The sequence below is a fragment of the Erpetoichthys calabaricus genome, chromosome 5 (assembly GCF_900747795.2).
Source record: "Erpetoichthys calabaricus chromosome 5, fErpCal1.3, whole genome shotgun sequence".
Lineage (NCBI taxonomy): Eukaryota > Metazoa > Chordata > Cladistia > Polypteriformes > Polypteridae > Erpetoichthys > Erpetoichthys calabaricus.
Genome location: NC_041398.2, coordinates 105,959,189 through 105,980,228, shown reverse-complemented (window position 1 = coordinate 105,980,228; position 21,040 = coordinate 105,959,189).

Below are 21,040 nucleotides of genomic sequence, written 5' to 3'. Positions count from 1 at the left end.
AGTACTGTAACATGCTGCAAACAGTTAGATAGATAGATAGATAGATAGATAGATAGATAGATAGATAGATAGATAGATAGATAGATAGATAGATAGATAGATAGATAGATAGATAGATAGATAGATAGATAGATAGATAGATAGATACTTTATTAATCCCAATGGGATTCTCAAAGTCTGAATGGAGTTTTTCTCTGGCTACTCTAGTTCTCCTCCCGCATCCAAAAAACATGTTTGTTAGGACCATCAGTGACTCTGAACAGGTCTTATGTGACAGTTGACTGTTTGTATGCCCGATAATGGATTGGTCTCATTCAGGGATAATTGCTGTCTTGATTACAATCAATACATAGAAAAATGGAATGTGTGATAGCAATACTGCTCTTGCATTTGTAGTAAACACCCACAACTGTTGAAATAAAGGTGGCAGACTTCCATAATGCAAAGTGTGATACATAATCATGCCATAAAGAAGATTTGAGGAACTTCTTTAAAGTTGCATTGCTTTGGGCAAATGGAATCTGATTACAAACCATTAAGCAATATTTGAGCAGGTTAATATTGTTCTACATATTTGTATTTATTAGTCTACAGTAATTAATGGGTGTTGTTTATTTTGCAACAATAATGCTTTCTTCAAGAAAAAATGAAAGTATACCTGCATATATAACATTGTGCATTATTTTGTTGTTTTTACTTTCTTGTATACAAAGTATAGGTAAAGTATTCTAATCGCCCAAAAAATTGACCTTGAGATTTTGATGAATCTTGACATCTTAGACCTCTCTGAGTCCGAAAATACAATTCTTCACACCTTTTGCCTTGGAGGAAGCTCCATATCATAACAGCTAACAATAATCTCAGATGTCTCAGAGTATATGGTGCCGGCTTTTAAAGTGTCACACTGATGATGTCACCTGATGCAATATCTGGGGGGGCATGGCCTTGAAATGAGGACCTGAACAACAGCTACTCAAAATTGCGGCACCAATGCATAAACAAAATGACACTGTAGTAAATCAAACAATCTATATATATAAAATCCCTATGTGCGTCCAGGTGTCCGTGTGTGTGTGTCTTCTGGTGAAGTGCGCATGCGCGGGGCACGGTGCGATGCGCGATATTGCTGTCAGAGAAAGTTACAGGCGTTTTACAGAAATACAAACCAGTATTACTGCGAGAGGAAATTAAAGGTACACAATACAGTGACGCATATTACAGCCACATACAAGCCAGTATTACTGTCAGAGGAGATTAAAGGCATATTACCGACGCGCACGCCTGTATTACCGCCAGAAAAAATTAAAGGTATATTACGGACGTACAAGCCAGCGGACGTACAAGACGGTATCCTTCAATAAGGGCGCGCACAAAAAGGCGAGCCTCAAAAGGGCGACCTTAATTGGGCGCAGCGAATAAAGGCGCGCGTAAATAAAGATCTGCACCTTTGTTGCTCTTCACATATTCCAGAGCCATTTGAACTAAATTATCTACGAACGCCTTTATTCGCCACGCTCAATTGAGGTCGCCCTTTTGAAGCTCGCCCTTTTGTGCGCGCCCTTATTGAATAGAGCCGTACAAGACAGTATTACTGTCACAGAAAATTAAAGACACACAATACATGGCGGCAGCCCACGAAGAACGGTCAGCTCAGCAAGTAAACATCAACAAAAGAAAGGCTGAAAGAAAGAAAAATACGACCAACAAAAAGAATGAGGTCAAAGTCCCTTGCCATTTAATATAGACTGTTCCTACTAATGTTTATGCACTACTGTTCTAGCGCCCTTTATTGTAACGGGCTAAATGACTAGTAATGATAATAATTAACAAATGCCTAGAGACGATAACTCCTAAAAGTAATTTTACAGGGTAGGATTTTTGTCTATATCATAACACACGCACCTCCTAGTTGTCCAAGATTATGGATTCATCCAAAACTTTTTACAGTTTTTTTTGTGTCATTTTGAAGTTCTGGCTGTTAACTTTGCTTGCTTTTTCTATAGCTATGATTTTGTTTTGTTATTTTTGTTATGAAATGTGGCCAGTTAAAAGATAACATTTTCATTATCTGGTCTCTTATTCAAAAAAAAAAACTGCCTAATCATTATCATTCGCAGAACAATTGGTTGAGGCCTGATCAGCTGTTTTCAAATATATACAAAAGATGATGGCACAGCTCTCTGGTTATCCTAAGCTTGTGATATTTCTGAAAGACTTATGGTTGCTTTGTGAGTGTATTGCTACTTTGATTTCTGGTATTTTGACTTTTGCCTAGCCTTTTTTGTGCTGTTTGGTAATTGCTTTGGCTTGTATTTTGGACCATTCTTTTTCTTAATGGTTAGTTTTTCAAGTGCTTCTTAAAGGACAGTCGTTTAAACAATGTCAAACACCAGCTTCAAAAAAATCTTACTGCTGCAAACTGCATCAGGACAGATTCCAATTTGACATGACTGGAAAAGGACAAGGCAATCTGTGCACCATTAAATCATGCCACAGTCACGTGGCATCAAAACAAGATGAATATTAGAATACATATTGTAAACAAGAAAGAGGGTTAGACTTACTGCTCATCCTGTCTCAACTCCACCTGAGTTCAATGCACATCGCTTGCACTCTCAGCCCTTGGGCGACCTGATGTAGAAGAAATCAAACCAAACATGGTAAAGAGGATTTTCTTTAAACTAGATGGCTTGTGTCATTGATAGCTGTAGATTAAATGATGTCACTGCACCATATCCAGTTCATTTGGTCAAGTTTGTCCATTCTACTCAGCTTAAATTCACATTATAGGGGAAAAAACGAATAAATGTAGAATGTGGCTTATTCACTCTCTGTGGCTGAATTCCTGCCATCATTCTCTCAGTCTCACCATAGTGACTTAACAAGCTGAGATACAAAGAAGCTATTGTAGCCTTGCTAGCTGATATTGATGTTATCTAAAAGAGCGATGTCATCCCTACACAGTAACAGAAAATACTTTTGATATTTGCATGTCTACCTCTTTTACTGTGTAAGCTTAACACCTACAAGAGCACACTGCACAATGATGGACCAAATCTGTGGGCATGTTTTGTCTCTGTATCTTCCCTATAGCTTTTATCACCACTTTTGTCTAGACCACTGTATTTTAAGTTCTGCCCTGGGACAATCCCATTGCTGAAGTTTTTTTATTTCAACTAAAACTATAACCAGTGTGGCATTCTTACTTTTAATTGTTCTTATTTTTAGTTATCTGGCCCACAAATATGTATAAGAAATTCATAAATATGTGTATTCTTTGTCATAATTTTAAATGCCTGTGTCTCTTTTGCCATTTTCTTTTTAATGTATCTTTTTCTGTAGAGTTTACTGTATTAACAATACCCAGAAGCTGATGATTAACAATGAGCAGTGTGGACACAGGTGAAAACAGCACTGAATGTGAAGGGAGAGCAACTACTTCACAGCAGACAAGGAAGTAAGCGAAACAGAAAAGGGTTAATAATAAGTAAAATGTCAAAAGGATTTTAAAGTTTTGGCAAAAATAAAAACAAATTCAGAATTTCCTACAACAAAAAAATAAAAAAGACAGACAACTAAACAATAAGGTTAGTTAAAAGTATGAATAAATGTATGGAGTCATTACTGTCACCTGTATAAAGTCCAGTGAAATTCTTAATTTGTGCAAATCAACATGCAATATGTAACTCAGCACCGTGATTAGTGAGTATAACTACCTTTCTTTGAAAGTTCTGTTTTCCTTATCTGAAAAATCTTAGAAGACACATTAAAACTATTATTTCAATATCTGTCACTTGTCTTTTTTGTACAATATGCCCCAAAACTAAACGGTTAGGTGTAAGGCATTCTATCTACTTCAGACTAAGTGTAGTATTATTACCTTTTATAGTAATATAAATAATATTAATAATAATTTGTATTTATAGAGCGTCTTTCACAAACCCAAGGTTGCTTTACATACAGAGTAAAAAAAAAACAAACATATATATGTCACTGAGAATTGCTCGTCAGTTTAGCTTGTTATTACAAATTAATGTACAGACATGTTGTTTTTAACAAAATTATCCAGGGTGGCAGGGGGCCTGAGCCTATCCCAGCAGCAGGATCAGTTGCAAATCAGAAATGAACCACGGGCATCAGTTCATTGCATTGCCCACCAACAAAACTCCCATTGTACCAGTTTGGTGTCACCAATTAACCTAATATGACTGTCACTGGGTATGTGGGAGGAAAAGGAGAACTGGTGTAGCAGCAGGAGATTCCATGCAGTCACAAGGAGAACATGCAAACTCCACAAGACTGGGCATGGGATCTGTGGGGCAGCAAAGCTAAATGATGCATCCCATTGCCATCCTTATCTGTATAAATACATTCATTATATGCCGCATAATACCAATTAAAAGGGTTTTTCCATTTCTCAATCAATGCTGTACACACTGTCATGTTCAATACTGACCTTTCTGCGCTGTTAGAATGATGCACTGATAGATAGATAGATAGATAGATAGATAGATAGATAGATAGATAGATAGATAGATAGATAGATAGATAGATAGATAGATAGATAGATAGATAGATAGATAGATAGATAGATGATGGTGACATTGGTTGAAATAAAAACCCACAACCACAAGCATCCATCATGACTGAATTTGGGAACTATTCGTCTAGACTACAAATCTTCATTGAACTATACAACATTGAATATCCTGTAACAAACATTCCTGAAAAATGAATTTAAATTAAATGTACTTAAATATTTTCAATTTACCTATTCAAATGTGTTCACAGCCTGGTGCTAACGAGCATATGCTGTCATTGGGATTGTCCCTAATACCTCCAATTAATTAAACACCACAAGTCTTTGGGAAATAGGAGTACAGTATATACTTGCAAAAATAAATGCAACACAGGACGTACATGCAAACTTCTCTCATACCGTGACTTGGCTGAGATTCAAATACAAGCACCAGCAGGTGTGTTGCAGCAGTATACTACCATGCCATCCACCAGGACCCATAAGTGATTCAATTTAAACTTATTTTGAAATTGCAATGGAAATTCCTTGCAAACCATAATTTTATTTGATATATTAACACATAGTGCTCCCACTGGTAATAATGTCTGTTTGCTTATTTTTTTTTTTTGCCCATTAGGACAGCTTGATGGAAAAACATTAGAACAATCTAGACAAGAACAGGCCATTCAGCCCAGCAAAGCTCGCCAGTCCTATCCACTTAATTCATCTAAAAAAACATTAAGTCTAGTTTTGAAAGTCCTTAAAGTCCTACTGTCTACCACACTACTTGGTAGCTTATTCCAAGTGTCTTTGGTTCTCTATGTGGCAAAAAAGCTTCCAAATATTATTGCAAAATTTACCCTTAACAAGTTTCCAACTGTGTCCCCATGTTCCCCTGTAGCCCTGGAATCAGCCTAGTCACTCTTCTCTGGACTTTTTCAAGCGCTGCTATGTCCTTTTTATTGTCTGGAGGTCAAAACTGCGCACATCACTCCAGGTGAGGTGAAAAGCACCACTAACAATTTTTATTTTTTTAAATCATTTTAATTTGTTTGTTGTTTAAAAATAATTCATCAAGTGGATGGAAGCTTTACTGCTACCAGGCAGCTTAAGCCCAGTTGTTCTTCAGCTGAACAAAAGGCAGCACTGTGTTGTAATTTTAGAGCAGCATTGCAAACTTGGACCGACAAGGTCGATGTTCACTACTTGCTGCCATCTAGTGCAAGGGTGGACAAATTTAAAACCTTTGCGATTTTGTTAAAAAAATGACAGCAATGTCAATTTGAGCTGCCCACGCAGAAGTTTAAAACTTTCATGATTTTATTAACAAATTAAATACATAACCAATATGTGTTTTGGAACATGTGAACAAATGAGCAAACTTGTTTATAATGTTACATGTGTACAAGCATCAGCTTGTTTTTACGGTATAAGTGGACTTTGTACTGCATGTAACCGTACGTATACACAGATGTTTCAATCATGCGTAGTCAGAAGACCGGTTTGGGCTAAGAAGCAACATGAGTACATGACATATTTAATTTTATTTGCTATGACACAGTTTATTTACGGGCGGCACGGTGGCGCAGTGGGTAGCGCTGCTGCCTCGCAGTTGGGAGACCTGGGGACCTGGGTTCGCTTCCCAAGTCCTCCCTGCGTGGAGTTTGCATGTTCTCCCCGTGTCTGCGTGGGTTTCCTCCAGGCGCTCCGGTTTCGTCCCACATTCCAAAGACATGCAGGTTAGGTGGATTGGTGATTCTAAATTGGCGTTTGTGTGTGTCCTGCAGTGGGTTGGCACCCTGCCTGGGATTGGTTCCCTGCCTTGTGCCCTGTGTTGGCTGGGATTGGCTCCAGCAGACCCTCGTGACCCTGTGTTCGGATTCAGCGGGTTGGATAATGGATGGATGGATATTTTATTTACTGCTTTGTTTGTGTAACAAAGTTATATAGTTATATGACTAATAAATGTATTTAAAATAAAATTCATTATTTAGTAAATTTAGATTTTTGTCACATGTGGCCTGCTAGAGACCTTATGGTTGTCCATGTGGCCCTCGAGGAGAAAAGTTTGCCCACCTCTAATCTAGTGGCTATTTATTATACTGAAAATGGACTGTTAGCCTTCAACCCACTTAGTCAATTAATTAGAGGGGCAAACCTCTATCCTGACATTACTAGTTACAAAGCAGGAGACAATACCAGACTGGTCCTACTCGCTCTGCCTGACACACATAGAAAAGGACAATTTTTAATGCAAATTGAAAAAAAAAAACCTGTTAGTTCTGCTGTCTCACATCTCAAGAGTTTGATACTGGCATGTACACTATACGGCCAAAAATATGTGGACACCCCTCCAAATGATTGAGTTTAGGTGTTCCACTCATTGTTCCACCCTGTTGACAGCTCATAAAATCAAGCATAGCATAGCCATGCAACCTCCATTGACAAACATTTCCAGTAGAATGGGTCGTATTGAAGAGCTCAGTAATAGGATGCCTGCCACCTTTACCAATAGTGGAGCTCTGAGCTCTCTGCTCAGGTCTTGATAACAATTAAATAAAGTAAACATACAAGTTGACAAATAAAAAAAAAAACAGTAAACACAAAAAGGAATTTTCAATTTAAAAAAAGTTTCTCTGAATCAGTAATGATTAAATTGTAGCTTCCATGATGCACAACAGATCTAAATCCATTCATTATCCAACCCGCTATATCCTAACTACAGGGTCATGGGGGTCTGCTGGAGCCAATCCCAGCCAACACAGGGCACAAGGCAGGAACAAACCCCAGGCAGGGCTCCAGCTTACCGCAGGGCACTCACACACACACACACACACCAAGCACACACTTGGGACAATTTGGAATCTCCAATCCACCTAACCTGTATGTCTTTGGACTGTGGGAGGATACCCACGCAGACACGGGGAGAACATGCAAACTCCACGCAGGGAAGACCCGGGAAGCGAACCCGGGTCTCCTAACTGCGAGGCAGCAGCGCTACCCACTGCGCCACCGTGCAGCCCCACAGATCTAAATGCAGCTGCATATTCAAACGACACTCATTCTTTCCAGGTAAGTCATGTCTTTTGTTCTTTCTTGTTACAAACACATGTCATGCACTATAAATACATCTCCAGCATTTTAATGAGAATAACGAAGGAAATGTAAAGATGAAACAATGAAATAGGTTACAGTGGGAATTCTGCTAATAAAATACACAGTTTGCTGTAAAATTGTGTGTTATAAAGTGATAGTTTCCAAAAAGCCTGCAAGAAACCGCATGCCATGACAAAGTTTCAGTTGTGTTGCTATCTGACCACGAAACTAGGATGCAATTTAAATGCCTGCATGTCAATCGTGTACTGTATACCAAACTCAAGGCGTCTATATTTGTTCTTTATACAGTTCCACACTCTTGGTCCAATCCTGACAAATTCTGGCACAAGTATCCCACTCTGTCAGGAGGAGACCACAGGCTACTTTAGAACCCTGGGGGTATCTTTGGCAAGGGGTGGTAGGGGCTTCCTTTTTACAACAGTGGGTTTTAAGGGCAGTGCTTTCTCCCACATTTAAATACATTTCCTTAATTCAATTTCCCTGGGAGGGCACAGTGTAGGGGGTACCTTGGTTTTTTTTTTTGGTTTTTTTTTTACTACTGTGGGTTTTAAGGACAGTGCCTTTTTCTAGTTTTTGAGCTAACATTTGTGCACACATCCCATTTTGTCAGGTACAAACAGTAGACTACTTTGGAACCCAAAATTTTGACACAGGGGTGTAGATTTGGGAATCCTTTTTACTACAGTGATTTTTAAGGACATGCCTTTTCATGGATTTGGAGCCCATAAATAATGTAAATTAATTTAATTTGTCTCTGGGAGGGTACACTTCAAGGAACAAAATTTACTTAAGTTACATAGTTCTTTCTTCAAATTATTACCATGCTACTAGTATAAAGTAAAAAAATGTAAACAGTTCTTACTAAAAGTATATATATGGTGTTGTTGGGTTACTATATTCTGACCACTTTTATGCGGTACAGGATCACAGGAACAACTAAATGTAACAATTTTCAAGAAGTACAATTAGAGCAAAACACATATAAGAACGCAGCCTCTGTATAGCTATTAGGCATGTTTCCTGTTTAAGTTCAGTTTTTTTCTTTTACTGCATTTTTGAAATCTTACTTTCATTGTTCTTTCAGTAAACAAAATAGTCTAAAATAAAGTAATGAAAGACAAAGGATTCCGCAAAAGCATGCAATATGCAGAATTTGAAAATATATGTGCAAATTTCTTTAACCAGCCGGAACATATTTTTGGTTAAAGTTGAGAAACAGAACTGGTGTGAATGTTCTCAGCTCTGTTATAATATTTCTGCATTTGCCCTAATCTTTACAGTCAGATCTATAAAGGTCCTGTTTCTCATATGTCAGTCGTGAGATAGTCCGTGGACTCATCTGAAGCAATCTTTGTCCTCTTTGCAACACAGAAAAACTGTAAGATAAAGGTAACAGTCATGTGGTTGACAGATAACAAGTAGAGCATCTCATCTTTCAGGCCGAAAAAATAGCACAATTAAATCCTAAAGAGACTGCAAAGATAAAGAGCAAAACTCAGTTTAAAAAGTGGATGGAGAGATTTAAGTGGCTGGGCATTTAAAGGTCTGATTGTCTCATTACCTGAAAGGATGATGGAAGTAGCTGAGAGAGTAATCCCCTCAGTTTGAATTGGAAGTATAATACAAGGTATCTTACATACGTCAAAAGGTGTATTTACTACGAGTCATGTCGACTCGTCCAGCGGTGTGCAATGGTACTAGCAAGGAATAAAAGAAGAACGCAAAAGACTGAATACGTGAAAATTTACTGACCACCCATACTAGAAAATAAAATTAAGGAAGGAATGTGGTTTTAATTATTAACTTTTCTGATTTTCCAACAGAAAGTAAGCAATAAATCTTAAAATAAGGGTGCATAAACTATTATCCCTGTGGCAGGATTACTCAGGCAACAAGTTATATTTTTTACGCCTTTTATTCTTTTTTTTGTTTAGGTCTGGTATATAATACTTGATAGTAACATTTCAGAATAGGTCTATCTTTTAGTCGGCTACTGCTTTGTAACAAGACCCGAAAAAAGACTTCACTTGGTTTTAGTAAAATTTACAAAGCACCAATAATAATGTTTTATAATGCGGCTGTCTATACATCATCATTTAGTATAACAAAACCTTCAGAAAGACGTTTGTTTATGTATATTTCAGAATAATATACGTAATATATCACTACTGCAAGTGCTTAAAAATCACATTCTAAATTGCTACCAAAAATACTTTGTCAAAATTCTTGAAATAGAAAACAAAATGCAAAATAAAACAGAAATATACATTATCTATACATATTAATAAAAGGCAAAGCCCTCACTGACTCACTGACTGACTGACTCATCACTAATTCTCGAACTTCCCGTGTAGGTGGAAGGCTGAAATTTGGCAGGCTCATTCCTTACAGCTTACTTACAAAAGTTAGGCAGGTTTCATTTCGAAATTCTACGCGTAATGGTCATAACTGGAACATATTTTTTGTCCATATACTCTAATGGAGGAGGCGGAGTCACGTATCGCGTCATCACGCCTCCTACGTGATCACGTGAACTAAAAACAAGGAAGAGATTTACAGCACGAGTCAAATGCGGGAACGAAGGTAAATGACGTTAATTTTTGACTGTCTTTTAATACTGTGTAAGCATACATATTAACACATGTGCAATTAAACGTGTGCATTTACGGGGTGATTTCTCAGGCTTTAAAGCTCGCCTTTTATCAAACGCGGGAACAAAGGTAACTGACGTTGTTCACTGTCTTTTAATACTGTGTAACCATACATATTTACACATGTGAAATTAAACGTGTGCATTTACGGGGTGATTTCTCAGGCTTAAAAGCTCGCCTTTTACTAAAAAAGTAAATGCAAAACTATTTTCAATCATTCTATGATCTGCTTCTCACAACTGAAGGCACCGTGGTTGATGGTAAATGACGTTAATTTTTGAGTGTCTTTTAATACTGTGTAAGCATACATATTAACACGTGCAATTAAACGTGTGCATTTACGGGTGATTTCTCAGGCTTAAAAGCTCGCCTTTTATCAAACGCGGGAACAAAGGTAAATCACGTTCTTCACTGTCTTTTAATACTGTGTAACCATACATATTAACACATGTGCAATTAAACGTGTGCATTTACGGGGTGATTTCTCAGGCTTAAAAGCTCGCCTTTTACTAAAAAGGTATATGCAAAACTATTTTCAATCATTCTATGATCTGCTTCTCACAACTGAAGGCACCGTGGCTGATATTACGTCACTTGCTGTCCAACCATAAGCTTTACCTGGTGGTTAACCGGACACTCACTTCACTCCCTTTCGGGAATCGAAGCTCTGAGATTTTCTTTTGTTCTTAATTAAAATTTAAAAGCAATACTTCACCGCTGCTAAGCCCCTCTAGCGCTGACGTCCGAGGTTCGATTACCGTAAGCAAGTGCAGTGAGTGTGTAATTACATTCACGGCATTCGTAGTCTGATTCACAATCTGATTGTATGGGTGGTTACCTACGAGGTAACACTTATACTTGGCCACCAAGTCAGGTCGAAGTGATCACTCGAGTAAACGCAGCTTCACAAAAAAACAGATCCTTAACAAACTGTTATTAGTATATTTTCCCTCAATTTAAAAATGTTTTATTTTCTTCTTAATAAAAATTTAAAAGCGGTACTTCGCCGGTGCGAAGCGCGTGGATTTGACCGACTGACACATACAGACATATTCATGAGTGCAGGTACTTCGGAAAGAAAGCACCGTGTAAACCTAAAGTTTAAATTAAGTTCATAGACCTACAAAAGGTTGCCATTCATTTGAGGCAAGATTGCTTTTCTTCTGTACAACTATACGTTGCATTCTCAAGAGTGTGCTTGCACGGCTTCAGATATATATATATATATATATATGTATGTATGTCTATATATAAATATGTAAGCTTATAAGTACTGCCTTACTTCTCTTTAAGAAAGGAAGATGTAATGATACTTGATTTAAATGATTCCATGTCTTCCTGTGTTTGCGTAGCTTATTGTCAATATCTTTACACCTGTTTTTAACACTTATTTACTGAAACAGGCTTTCACGAAAAAAGTTAGGGCTTTGCTACAGGATACACCCTCCACAAGTTAAGCAAGTAAAAATAAAATATTTATTTCTGTTTTATTTAAACCTTTTAAGTTCGTATGCATAGCCCCATTTGGCTGTTTAATTTTTTTTTTCTTTCTTCAGTAATATTTAATCTCCTTAAAGAAAAAGAACAAATCCATTTTACTTTTTTTGTATCTCTTTAGTAATATTTTAGTGTAAAAGATAACCAGTATTTAAACCTTTTATGTTACTTTATACATTTATTTTACACAATGTTGAAAAATTAATAAGAAAGCTACATATTTTGGCAGCTGCTGCTTTCATTTTCAATGAAATGAAAAAAGCTCTCCAAGAGAAAACGTCAATGAAGAAGAAACAGTTTGCACTATCTAAAAATCAGAAACCCTCATTTATAAAAGTTTGCTGCAGATGACTTAACTGAAAATAAATGAATAGTTCCTATGTGTATAATACATATTTATCTATTTTAATTATGCCTTTATTCCACCAACTTACAACATCTGAGGTACAATTTGTTACATTACTTTTGTTTTTTGCAGCACAGGCGGGTGAAGTGACTTCCTCAGGGTCACACAGTGGTGTCAGTACCAGGATTTGAACTGACAAGCCCCGGGTTTACTGAAATATTACTGAACAAAGAAAAAAAACGAAAACGGGCAAATACGGCTATGCATACAGATGTCCATCCATCCATTATCCAACCTGCCATATCCTAGATACAGGAGCCAATAAGTACATATGTATATATACAGTATATATACAGTATATATATATATATATATATATATATATATATATATATATATATATATATATATATATATATATATACACAGTATATATATGTATGTATATATGTACAGTGGTGTGAAAAACTATTTGCCCCCTTCCTGATTTCTTATTCTTTTGCATGTTTGTCACACAAAATGTTTCTGATCATCAAACACATTTAACCATTAGTCAAATATAACACAAGTAAACACAAAATGCAGTTTTTAAATGATGGTTTTTATTATTTAGGGAGAAAAAAAATCCAAACCTACATGGCCCTGTGTGAAAAAGTATTTGCCCCCTTGTTAAAAAATAACCTAACTGTGGTGTATCACACCTGAGTTCAATTTCCGTAGCCACCCCCAGGCCTGATTACTGCCACACCTGTTTCAATCAAGAAATCACTTAAATAGGAGCTGCCTGACACAGAGAAGTAGACCAAAAGCACCTCAAAAGCTAGACATCATGCCAAGATCCAAAGAAATTCAGGAACAAATGAGAACAGAAGTAATCGAGATCTATCAGTCTGGTAAAGGTTATAAAGCCATTTCTAAAGCTTTGGGACTCCAGCGAACCACAGTGAGAGCCATTATCCACAAATGGCAAAAACATGGAACAGTGGTGAACCTGCCCAGGAGTGGCCGGCCGACCAAAATTACCCCAAGAGCGCAGAGACGACTCATCCGAGAGGTCACAAAAGACCCCAGGACAACGTCTAAAGAACTGCAGGCCTCACTTGCCTCAATTAAGGTCAGTGTTCACGACTCCACCATAAGAAAGAGACTGGGCAAAAACGGCCTGCATGGCAGATGTCCAAGACGCAAACCACTGTTAAACAAAAAGAACATTAGGGCTCGTCTCAATTTTGCTAAGAAACATCTCAATGATTGCCAAGACTTTTGGGAAAATACCTTGTGGACTGATGAGACAAAAGTTGAACTTTTTGGAAGGCAAATGTCCCGTTACATCTGGCGTAAAAGGAACACAGCATTTCAGAAAAAGAACATCATACCAACAGTAAAATATGGTGGTGGTAGTGTGATGGTCTGGGGTTGTTTTGCTGCTTCAGGACCTGGAAGGCTTGCTGTGATAGATGGAACCATGAATTCTACTGTCTACCAAAAAATCCTGAAGGAGAATGTCCGGCCATCTGTTCGTCAACTCAAGCTGAAGCGATCTTGGGTGCTGCAACAGGACAATGACCCAAAACACACCAGCAAATCCACCTCTGAATGGCTGAAGAAAAACAAAATGAAGACTTTGGAGTGGCCTAGTCAAAGTCCTGACCTGAATCCAATTGAGATGCTATGGCATGACCTTAAAAAGGCGGTTCATGCTAGAAAACCCTCAAATAAAGCTGAATTACAACAATTTTGCAAAGATGAGTGGGCCAAAATTCCTCCAGAGCGCTGTAATAGACTCATTGCAAGTTATCGCAAACGCTTGATTGCAGTTATTGCTGCTAAGGGTGGCCCAACCAGTTATTAGGTTCAGGGGGCAATTACTTTTTCACACAGGGCCATGTAGGTTTGGATTTTTTTTTCTCCCTAAATAATAAAAACTACCATTTACAAACTGCATTTTGTGTTTACTTGTGTTATATTTGACTAATGGTTAAATGTGTTTGATGATCAGAAACATTTTGTGTGACAAACATGCAAAAGAATAAGAAATCAGGAAGGGGGCAAATAGTTTTTCACACCACTGTATGTCTATATATATATATGTAGATATGTAAATTTGTATATGTATATATATGTTTATGTGGATGTGTATATGTGTATATACGTATGTATATGTAGATATGTGTATATGTAGATATGTATATATATATGTATATGTATATATATGTTTATGTGTGTGTGTGTATATTATATATATAAAAGACAGCAACACTCATAACAATGACAACACAATTACATTGACAATCATGTTACGTTATTTTTAAAATGTTTCCTTTTTTTTTTCATAACCTCTTTAACACACTACTTCTCCGCTGCGAAGCGCGGGTATTTTGCTAGTAAATACATGAATTTGAAATACTTCCCCTTTCTATTTCTTTTAATTTTAGGCATTACTTTTAACACTAGCGTATAATTTAAAGCGCACATTATAAAACTTTCCAAAACATGTTTTTTCCATCTTAAAAACTAGGGGGCTTTGTCCCCTGCTCGCTTCACTCGCCAACCCCCGTGTTTGGTTTTCCGGATACACACTTTTAAGATTTTTTTTCCTTTGAATTGTTGCTATTTCATTAGTTCCACTTTTATTTCAGAACTTATGTAAAAACAATATTTGGAATCTTTCGAGTCCCAATATGCTGAATCTTTTAAATGAGGTCAGTGAGACATGTGTTTAATGACTTTGTACCATAATTCAGGATAGGTTTCTCTGTTTGGAATTTCAGCACAGACAAAGAGATCTACATCATCAGCAGTTAATAATTTTTTTTGCAAAGTAACCAATAAATGCATGTGAGGTAAAACATGTTTTGGAAATTCTCTGACTTAAATTTCAAAGCCTTACAATATTTACATACTTCTGACATATCACCTATGTCCATATATTCGATCTCTATTCGCCTTTTAGTTATTTCTCAGAGTAATAATTTCTCTTTTTTTGCGCTAATCCGATGTTTACTGTCTTTGTTTTGACACTGTCATTTTTTTCTGCTTTCATATTCTGCATCTTGCTCTTACATAACATGTGTTTCACGCCAATGTTTTTTTTGAATCTTTTGAATTCCAGTTTTCATTATCTCTAACCTGCTCTGCATGTGTTTGGCCCCTTTGTTTTGTAACCTCTTTATGACGTTTTACTTTGTTTTCTATTTCTGACCTCGCTTTGTCCTGCTTTTTTTCAGTGACACCTGGTCCGTTGTGATTATTTTCCCTTTTTCGAGTAATAATTTCCGTTTGTTTTCGCTATTGCGATCTTTACTTTCTTTTTTTTTTTTACTTTCTAATTTTCCTACTTTCATATAACTTTCTCCACATTTGTATCGCGCATACATTTTTTTTTTTGAGCCTTTCGAATTCCACTGCTTTCATAATCTGCTCTGCATGTGTATAGCGCCAACGTTTGTGAATGTGTTTATGAAGTTCTACTTTGTCTTTTACTCTGTCTTTTAATGCTGAGCCCGATTGGACTTGCTTTGTTTCAATTCCACTTGCTACGAGATGATAATTACTTTCCTTATCTTCTGAATTTGCACCTAGATTATTTTTTCTTTTTTGCTCTTTTTTCTCTCCAATGCTTTCGAGTCTCTTTTCTCCACGCTGCTTTCTTCGTCACTTATTCGTCAACATTTCATTTATAACGTATTGTCCTTATACGCTTTATATGCGCTGAGACTCTGGATCTGTGTGTGCTCAAATCCTTCACGAGACTGAATGTTTTACTGCCCCGTAGTCTTATTTGATAGATTGTAAGTAGGGCATGTCTTGCAAGAATCTCATGTTCTACGTCATCGCGAGACGGTCCTGGGTCAATCTCTTGGCACAATGTCTCGTGTTTAAGGTCCTCGCGGGTCTTTTAACTGTCTTCCGTGATCTTAACGTGAAGATCATGCCTCGACACCCTACTGTTTCTCTCCAGGATTTTTTTTTATAATAGAGAGATGTTGGAAAATTAAAGCATTTTCTAAATATGCAGGATGCCAAGAAATTAATTTATGGATTTATTTCTAGTAGGATTGACTACTGTAATGCAGTGTTCACTGGCTGTTCAAATCATTCTTTAAACATCTTTCAGTTAATTCAAAATGCTGCTGCAAGAATCATTACAAGAGCAAGAAACTACAAACACATAACTCCAGTCCTTAAGACCTTACACTGGCTCCCAGTTAAGTTTAGGGCAGATTTTAAAATCATCCTTTTAAAGGCTTAAATTGTCAAGGCACTGCTTACTTATCTAAACTTATCAATACTTACAAACAATGAGTGCACAATAAGATCTCAAGGTGCCACCCTGCTTATGATTCCAAGGATTAATAAAATAACAGTGGGAGGTTGAGCTTTTAGTTACAGGGCCCTGAAGCTGTGAAATGATCTTCTTGCTTATATATAAGGTGCTCTTTCAGTATCAGCTTTTAAATCCAGGCTGAAGACTCACTAGCATACCCTGACTAGAGCTGCATCTCTGTTGTTAGTCATTAATACTAAAATATTAGTAATATGATATTTATAAGCTGTTACTCATGATTGCCTATTCTGTTTCTCTTCTCTGTATCCTCATGTGGCACTTGGTGTTTCCCTGCCTGTAGAAAACTCATCTCGGATAAAGGAGCACTGGAATCATGGGGATGAATGGTCCTTTTATCAGATTGGTTGGCCAAACACTAACTCAGCTGTTGAATGGTGGAGTGGAGGCGGCCTGTTGAGTGAGATTTCCAGACTGTGTCTGACTTGTCCAACTCCTTTTAATCTGGCCGTTGTTCTAAAATTAGCTGATGGACAGATATTGTTGTTTTTCATTGATGATAATTAGTTTCTACTTTGTTTTTGATATATTTGAATAAATTTGTATCCTCATTTGTGATAGCTCTGTATTTAGTGAGTGGTATAATCTATCCTTGCATTTTGCCTTGTAGTTTGTACTGTTGTATTGTCTTACTGAGATGGCAACGATAGATTGGCCATCTAGCTCTGCGAGGAGGGTTACTTGTGTTCTGTTTTGTATTTACCCCATTTTTGACACCCAATGCCCAATGAGCGATCAGCCTACCTGGAATGGGATCTGTTTCTGAATTGCCTTTCCCAAGATTTCTTCTGTTTTTTTCCCCTACAAAGTTTTTTTAGGGGGAGTTTTCTTGTCTTCTTAGGGAGTCATGGCTGGGAGCCTGTCAAAAAACAGGAGCCTGTTAAAGTGCATTGAGGCATTCCTTGTGTGATGTTGGGCTATGCAAGAAATAAATGGTTGTTGTTACTGTTAATTCTGTCACTTTCAGTCAAGTTAACACATTTTAAACACTTTATTATTATTTTTAACTTTCAAAGTATTTGCAAATGGCAAACTCTACAGATTATTTCACCTGTTGCCAAGCATACATAAGTTTTAAATAGAACAACTCATCTAGTAAATCTGAATTAAGGATTTTTGTAAATGCTGAAAAAAAAGACAATATTCCAAATATTCAATTCTTTTCCCCATTTTCCGAAAATAAAAAAATGCTTTCATATGTAGCACTTCTTTTAAAATTAGTATTTTCAAATAACATGCAAACCAAAAAGCTCATAAAGCACAGCTTTCAATCACAGAGCCAAGTGACAGGCTTGATGCCTTTACAATATATGGCATGAAAAAGTGTTTTCCAAAATATGTGTGAAACTCACTTTTTTGCCTTCTTTCAGGTATGATGTCATGGATCCAGTGAAGAATCTTTTTTTTTTCCTTCAATATGTCCCCTAATCATGTGCAACCCTGTTTCTGGTAGATTGGTTCTGTGACCAACTCCATTCCCTATCCCATCTGTCCTAAAAGACACCTGATGCTCCATTAAGGCTGAAGCATTTTCTAGACTGTGAAATAGCATGACTGAGTTGTTTAAAGCGCGGATTTAGGGTCCATTCTCTTCGGGTGTGCGGGTTTGAATCCCACTGCTGCCAAGCAATTAATTTATTGTGAATTTCCCCTTGGGATTTATAAAGTTTACCTAATGTAATCTAAACGAATTATATTCAACACTAAAGGTGTTTGAATATTAGATCATAAAAGACTGAAATTGTTTGTGTATGGCATAAATTAGTATAGACAATAATGGAAATGCTGAAAAAAGAGTTATGTGAGAAGAGAGTGGGTGAATGCATCATGAATCTGCTTCATTAGAAATCTTCACAATTTTCTGCCAGGCACCAGAAAAATACATCCAGTAAACCATATCAGGTAGACTTTGACATCAAGTGGGTATAGATGTGTGGCTTTCATTAGAGTCCATGGTGTCTGTGTTTGGTAGATCTTTCATGGATCTGCCTTACAATCATCAATTTCAAATCCCTTCCATGATCATTTTAAGAGAGTAGATACACAACTATCACAAAGCCAAGGTTGCCATACAGACCAGAGACGGCAGCCTAGATGCCATCTTAAATTGCATAATCAGATGGCTGTCAATATCCATTGCAGCAGTTTTCCTTAATGCATTAATGCACATTCTGCAATTATTTGATGGCTATTACAAATACATCACTAATTATGTAAGTTATCTCTGAAGGGGAAAACATCAAATTTGTGTATAATTTATATTTTAGTTGATTAAGTAATCAGTTCAAATTTTCTGCAAGAAAAACTGAACAACGCAATATATTCATCTTGCGCTGATTAATATGTGATAAATCTAAAACAATATTGCAGCATCAAGTCAAAATAACAACCAAAATTAAAGAACTCATCTGAACTCATCTGTGGAGCTATCAAATTATTCATTCCAGCCCTTGACCGATCTTTAGATCCTTGGAAGTACTGAGTGCTAGCCATCTGTTGCAAACACAGTGATCACAAACACACTAGGTGTTCACGTTAATGAGACTTACTAGATGAGGAATCATAAATACGCAAAAAAATCAATCAGGCTGACCAGGAAGATACACAGAACAGTTATTGTTACAATGTAGGCCTGAAAAAGGAAGGCACATCCCTAGTAATGTTATAATCAGAAGTGAAACCATTGTGCAAAATTATTCTCCCTAGACAGGAAAAGGGCATGGAATTTTTACTATAAAGAACAAACATCTCCTTGATTATGAAATACATTTTCATAGTCCTTATTACAACTTCCATAGCAGCTGTTTCCAAAGGCAGCTAATTTAACTTGATGTGCTGACATCACAGTCCAGGACTGTAACATATGCAGTATGTAAATGTTTTCCCAGATGCAGGCAAGGCTGGCAGTACATAAAAACCATGTCCCAGAGGAAGGGATACGCAAAGCACCTGAGATAAACTTTCATGTCAAGTTGTCATAGAACAACATCTCCCATGAGGGACTTGGAAATCAGGTAAATAGAAATGGATGGATAATTAGCATTAATTGCAAATAGGAGTGAACTTACTTTCGATTCTTTTTTACTCTGCAGTACAGTATACTGTATATTTGCATTAAAATTTAAGTCCTAATGTCAAGAATTAATAAAAATTAACATCATAAAGAAGGCTTAGTAAAGAGACCACCATAGGGGAGGAGCAGTTTGGTTTTATGCCAGAGAGAGGAACAACTGATACAGTCTTTGCATTGAGACAGCTCATAGAGAAGCTTTAAGAAAAACAGAAAGGGTTTGCATGTTGTGGTTATTGATTTAGAGGAGGCTTATGATAGAGTGCCACATCAAAATGTCTGGGGGTGCATGAGAGACAAAGGAGTACCAGAGATGTATGTGTGGATTTTCCAGGATATGTATGAGGGAGTGAGGACTCGGGTAAAAAAGCACTGTTGGGGTAACAGACAAGATCCCAGTTAGAGTAAGTCTGCACCAGGGATCTTCTTTACGTTCTTACCTCTTTGATCTGGTTATGGATTTGTTGAGTCATCTGATAAAAGACCAGTCCCTCAGAAGCATGCTTTTTGCTGATGACATTGTGTTATGTAGCACCAGAAAAGAGGAAGTGGAGAGAATGTTGGAAGAATAGATTAGATTAGACAAAACTTTATGAATCCATCCATCCATCCATTTTCCAACCCGCTGAATCCGAACACAGGGTCACAGGGGTCTGCTGAAGCCAATCCCAGCCAACACAGGGCGCGAGGCAGGGAACCAATCCCGGGCAGTGCGCCAACCCACCGCAGAACTTATGAATCCCATAGGGAAATTCAAAAGAGAAGAACTTTGGAAGATAGAGGATTGAAGATAAACAGGAAGAAGACAAAATATTTGATGTTTAATGATGATCAGGATTCAGAAGTTAGTCTGCAGGAAGAACTATTGAAAAGAGTGGATAAATTGAAATATCAAGGATCAGTGGTAGCCCAAGATGGAATATTAGATGCAGAGATAACCTAAAGAGTGAAATATGGATGGAACAATTGTAAGAAGGTATCAGGAGTATTGTCTGATCAAAGAATTAATGCAAAGTTTAAAGGTAAGGTTTTTAAGACAGTCATAAGAACAGCAATGATGTATGAAACAGAGACATGGTCAGTAAAGGAAGTGCAGGAGAAGAAGTTATATGTGACCGAAATGAGAAAGTTGAGATGAATGTGTGGAGTTACATAAAAGGACAGAATAAGTAATGAAATAATCAGAGATACAACAAAAGTGGGAGAGATATATATGAAAGCACAGGAAAGAAGGTTGAAGTGGTATGGACATGTAATGAGGAGAGGCAATGAATATGAGTAAAAGAAGATCTGAAAGAACAGGGATTGACTGGTGAGGAGGTGCAGGACCAAGCTGTTTTGAGAAGGCTGATCGAGCATAACGACTCCACATAGAAGTGGACAAAGTTGAAGTGGAAGAAGAAGTTATAAAGTTCTTATCTGTCTTACTCATCAACTGAAAAGCTTCATCAACATTTTGTACATCCAAAAAACTAGTGTAGGGTATGGGTTAGTT